Source organism: Schistosoma mansoni (genome assembly GCF_000237925.1).
Source record: "Schistosoma mansoni, WGS project CABG00000000 data, supercontig 0212, strain Puerto Rico, whole genome shotgun sequence".
Lineage (NCBI taxonomy): Eukaryota > Metazoa > Platyhelminthes > Trematoda > Strigeidida > Schistosomatidae > Schistosoma > Schistosoma mansoni.
The window spans coordinates 304272-310658 of record NW_017386082.1 but is presented as its reverse complement, the minus strand read 5'-3'; positions in this window follow the sequence as shown (position 1 = coordinate 310658).

Here is a 6387-nt window from a genome sequence, read left to right as displayed (position 1 = left end):
AGCTGCAGTCAGTGGGAGAGTAGGCAGAGACGACGAAGAGGCAACGACGGGTTTCCCTATCTTTCCGGGTCCTTACTGATCCGTTTAGTCGGACAGCGCATAGACGACTGTCTACTGGGATCCAGTCTAAAAGAGCTAGTTCTGCCCTAGGACTTAATGCTATACCTACTCCAGCGAGGCCACGGGAAACAGCATCAGGGCTTCCAGACACACGAAGCGTGTATCAAGATGGTTCTTTATTTTGATTAGGTGAGGTCAAATGAGTGACACTACTCGGATCTTGTATGCGCGTTTCGGAGACGCAGCACATCGATGGTGTAAGATTCTAGAGTCCTAGCTAAGGAAGCCTGTTGTCCTATTTGGCACAATGTTCGGACATTAAAAGTTCCTATATGTAGTTTAGAGCGTGGTTTCAGGAGACCAGGAATAACGTTCCGTGTACTTGAATCGTTTGCCCTAGCGGTGTGAGGAGATAAAAGGACGTGGGAAGGGTTAGTCGTGGAGATAAGAGAATTATTAAGAGGTGTAGGAAGGATTTGAAAGTGACCAACTTGGTCTCGTGTGTTGTTACGGGTACGAGGGTTAGTATCACTTCCGGCTGCTCACACCGTGGAAGGGTATTTCTTGAGGGACCTGAAAAAGAAGTTGGATTAGTGTTGGTCTTAACGACCTTGGAGCGTGACCGCAGTGCCCAAGGGACAGCTGCTTGAGGTCGGTCACGCACGGCCTTTTTGTGGGGGACTTTTGACGTGTTAGCTACGTTCTTCAAAGGACCTTAGCGCCGGAGACGGAAATCCGTGGGATAAGGCGAGGTGTGCAGTTTTAGGGTCGACCTTTTCTAACCCCACCCCTCCTTGTGGGAAGGCAGCGTCGCCGTCGTGCTTGCTGTCTGAAGGAAACACCTTACTGCCGTCACACCTCCGTACAGTCGGCAGTACGACTTCGCCTTCGGACCTTGGGATTGCTGCTTTTAGTCTTACCGCTCTTCAACCGACCTGTCTGGCATGGTAGGACCTCGAGGAACGATTGTTCCAGCCAGCATAGCTCGATTGCTTCATCACGATAGGCAAGCCCGACCACCACGTCAAGGTAGCAGCAACGGTATGAGGAGATATGAGGAGAACTACTCCCGTGTTGTTCAGAATAGAAATGATCAACAAGGCATATTCGCTTATCAGTCAGTATCTATGATTGTTTTCAGTAAATGTCACGTCGAATATTATTCCTGCAATAAATCATACTTAAGTCAGATTATTGATAAAATAAATAAATAAAATTCAGTCAACATTCTTTGCTTCACTCACAAATATCTACCAACAACATCACTTCAACTCTCAGAGATAAGCTTTGTAGATTGTTAGATTGAACAGTCAGGCTTGTTGATTATACTTGTATTATATACTTGTACCGTTTGGAATGGAACTAGATCTTCCACTAATGGTTGTGTTATTGTTTTAGATAATCATACGCGTTACATAATAAAATCGGATAATTACAATTTAGTTTACCTGAATTATCTTGAATGTGGTTTCTACAAGAATGAAAATAATCAAAGTAGTACGTGTTCATTCATTTAGTTTATCTATAATGACCAGTTTGACAAAAGCATATTCAGCTAATGAGCCTTACAAATACACTCAACTCATTAGTATTTGTGGAGATCTATAGATTTACTTATAACGTACTTACTTTACTTACGCCTGTTACCCCTCGTCGAGGAGCATAGGCCACACATCAGAATTCTCCATCCAACTCTGTCCTGGGCAATCCCTTCCAGTTCTTTTCAGTTAACATTCATCCTTTTCATATCTACTTCTATTCCCCGGCGTATTGTGTTATCAAGCCTTCCTCTTTTCCGCTTCCCTTCCGGATTCTAAATTAGGGTTTGCCTCGTAATGTCTCGTAATGGAACTCCGCCTGTAGCTCTTCTAGAGTTACTGCCGGTCCCAAGCCCGGGTAAAGGAGGAGGGTTGGGCATGGGGTTAGCGACCCCATCCCGTAGAAAAGCTAACTCGCTAAAAAACGCTAACCAGAAAAAATAATTCAAACCATTTAAACTCTGCCCTCCTACTTGAAGGAATAATTATGACGTCTCATGATGAAAGCTAACTCGCTAAAAAAACGCTAACCAGAAAAAATAATTCAAACCATTTAAACTCTGCCCTCCGACTTGAAGGAATAATTATGACGTCTCATGATGAAAGCCGAAATTCTTCGGAAGTCACGAGATCGATGCACATTCTAACAACCAGAGCAACACTCTTTATAGGTACATCGAACGTCCGGACAATGTGGGAGACAGGAAAGACCAGCCAAATAGCAATGGAAATGAGGAGATACAACTTGGCAGTACTCGGAATCAGCGAAACCCATTGGATACAAACTGGACAACAAAGACTAGGTACAGGAGAGATGCTGCTGTACTCCGGTCACGAAGGGGAAAATGCTCCACACACTCAGGGAGTTGCTCTAATGCTGTCCAAAGAAGCACGAAATGCACTTGTGGGATGGCAATCTCATGGACCCAGGATAATCAAAGCATCATTCAGAACAAAGAAGCAAGGGATCACAATGAACGTTATCCAATGTTATGCACCCACCAATGATAGCAACGACGATGATAAAGATCAGTTCTATGAAAGGCTGCAATCAATTATAGAGATGTGCTCACGAAAGGACCTCACCATTCTGATGGGAGATCTAAATGCTAAAGTTGGAGTGGACAACACAGGATATGAAGATATAATAGAACGACATGGATTAGGAGAGAGAAATGAAAATGGGGAGAGACTTGCAAACCTATGTGCATTCAACAAATTGGTTATAGGCGGCACAATATTCCCACACAAGCGCATACACAAAGCTTCATGGATCTCACCGGACCAAACCACAGAGAACCAGATTGATCACATCTGTATCAAAAAAAATTCCGAAGATCAATGGAAGATGTGAGAACCCGGAGAGGAGCTGGCATAGCTTCAGATCACCACCTGGTTGTGGCCAAGATGAAACTGAAGCTAAAGAAACGCTTGACAACTGGACAAACAGCACTACAAAGGTTCAATACAGCCTTCCTTCGAGATATTGACAAGCTCAATGAATTCAAGATAACTCTCAACAGCAGGTTCCAGGCTCTACAGGATCTACTGAAAGAACAAGAAACTACCTTGGAGGACAACTGGAAAGGGATAAAAGAAGCACTAACTTCAACGTGTCAGGAGGTTCTTGGTCCTAAGAAGCATCATCACAAGGAATGGATCTCTATGGGAACCCTGGACAAAATTCAAGAAAGGAAGAACAAGAAACTAGCAATTAACAACAGCCGAACACGAGCAGAGAAAGTCAAAGCACAAGCAGACTACGCAGAAGCTAACGGGGAAGTGAAGAAAAGCATTAAAGCTGACAAGCAGAAATACATGGGAGAACTAGCAACGGCGGCGGAAAAAGCTGCAAGAAAAGGCAATATGAAACAACTATATGATACAACGAAGAAATTGGCAGGGAAATATAGCAAACCAGAGAGACCAGTCAAGGACAAAGAAGGAAAGACAATCACTGAGATTCAAGAACAGAGGAAAAGATGGGCAGAATACTTCGAGGAACTGCTGAATAGACCAGCCCCATTGAACCCACCGAACATCGAAGCAGCCCACACTCACCTTCCAATAGATGTCACTCCACCAACGATCGAAGAAGTCAAGATGGGCATCAGACAAATCAAAAGTGGGAAGGCGGCAGGACCTGACAATATACCAGCAGAAGCACTGAAGTCAGACATTGAAATAACTGCAAACATGCTTCACCTTCTATTCAAGAAGATTTGGGAAGAGGAACAAGTGCCAATGGACTGGAAAGAAGGATATCTCATCAAGATACCAAAGAAAGGAGATCTGAGCCAATGTGAAAACTACAGAGGCATCAGTTAGTTATCAGTACCAGGAAAAGTTTTCAACAGAGTGCTGCTGAATCGGATGAAAGACGCAGTAGACGCCGAACTTAGGGATCATCAGGCTGGATTCCGTAAGGATCGGTCGTGCACAGACCAGATTGCGACACTACGGATCATCGTTGAACAATCAGTAGAGTGGAACTCATCACTATACGTCAACTTCATCGACTATGAGACGGTGTTTGACAGCGTGGACAGGAGAACATTATGGAAACTTCTTCGACACTATGGAGTTCCTGAAAAGATTGTCAACATTATCCAAAACTCATACGATGGACTACAGTGCAAAGTGGTGCATGGAGGACAGCTGACAGATGCATTTCCAGTAAGGACCGGAGTCAGACATGGCTGTCTACTCTCCCCATTCCTCTTACTTCTGGTGATTGACTGGATTATGAAGACTTCAACATCTGACGTGAAATACGGAATACAATGGACAGCTCAGAAACAATTAGAGGATTTGGACTTGGCAGATGACCTAGCCGTCCTATCTCATACACACGAACAAATGCAGATGAAGACCGCAAATGTAGCAGCAGCCTCCGCATCGATAGGCCTCCACATTCACAAAGGAAAAAGCAAGATTCTCAAATGCAACACGGAGAACACCAACCCAATCGCACTTGATGACGAAATTCTGGAAGAGGTAGAAACATTCAAGTACCTGGGGAGCATCGTTGATAAACAAGGAGGATCAGATGCAGATGTAAAGGCGAGGATTGGCAAAGCAAGGACAGCATTTCTACAATTGAAGAACATATGGAACTCAAGACAACTCTCAACCAATTTCAAGGTCAGAATCTTTAATACGAACGTCAAGACAGTCCTACTGTATGGAGCTGAAACGTGGAGAACTACTACGACCATCATCAGGAAGGTACAAGTATTTATAAACAATTGTTTACGCAAAATACTCAACATTCATTGGCCGGATACTGTCAGCAACAGCGTTTTATGGGAGAGGACAAACCAACTTCCAGCTGAAGCGGAAATTAGGAAAAGACGTTGGATGTGGATCGGACATACATTACGGAAATCACCAATGTGCATCACGACTCAATCCCTAACTTGGAATCCGGAAGGGAAGCAGAAAAGAGGAAGGCCAAAGAACTCACTACGCCGGGAAATAGAAGCCGATATGAAAAGGCTGAATAGCAACTGGAAAGGAAGGCTCAGGACAGAGTTGGATGGAGAATGCTGGTGAGCGGCCTATGCTCCTCGACGAGGGGTAACAGGCGTAAGTAAGTAAATCGTAATGCACATTTGTGATTTCCGTAATGTATGTCCGATCTACTTCCAACGTCCTTTCCTAATTTCCTCTTCATCTGGAAGCTGGTTTGTCCTCTCCCTTAAAACGCTGTTGCTGATAGTATCCGGCCAGTGAATGTTGAGTATTTTGCGTAGACAACTGTTTATAAATACTTGTACCTTCTTGATGATGGATGTAGTAATTCTAGACTTTTCAGCTCCATACAGTAGAACTGACTGTGATGACGTTCTGATTGAAGGTTATCACTTTGAATTTAGTTGACAATTGTTTTGAATTGCATATGTTCTTGAGTTGTAGAAATGCTGCCCTTGCTTTGCCAATCCTCGCCTTTACATCTGCATCTGATACTCCTTGTTTATCAACGATGCTTTCCAGGTACTTGAGTATTTCCACCTCTTCCAGAGTTTCGCCATCAAGTGTGATTGGGTTGGTTTTCTCCGTGTTGTATTTGAGAATCTTGCTTTTTCTTTGTGTATGTTGAGGTCTATTGATGCAGAGGCTGCTGCTACATCTGTTGTCTTCGTCTGTGTTTGTTCATGTGTATGTGATAGGACGGCTAGGTTATCTGCCAAGTCCAAATCATCTAATTGATTATGAGATGTCTATTGTATTCCATGTTTCCCCTCAGATGTCGAAGTCTTCATAATCCAGTCAATCACCAGAAGAAAGAGGAAGGAGGAGAGTAGACAATTTACTTATAAGGTTTGTTTAGATAAAGAAAAACTTATTTTCATTCAGCAATACCAATAGGTCAGCTTACGTTTTGTTTCATTTCCTATTCTATAGACATCTTGTACAGTGAGAATTGGATGAGTCACATTTTCTGTCTGACTTATGATTCCTTCAGTAGTGATATGATCTGTTGTTGAAGTAATAAGTTGTGGTCTGAAACGAAGTAAAGTCAAATTATTTGTGCAATCAAACAACTTAAAAGCATCTCTAAATACATAAGTATTTATTATGATAAAATGCTTGATAGTGGGTACCACTGACATTTGTGATATACCAACCGAAAGAAAGAAATTAGCTGGTTAAACTCAAAAGTAACAATCCTTTATCACGATATTCCTCAGTTGATTTGTACAAAGTTCATTACTTTTACTGAATTTAACTCCGGAGTGTTATGAGCGAGAATGGATAGTGGTTGCAGTGAAATCCAGGACGCGCG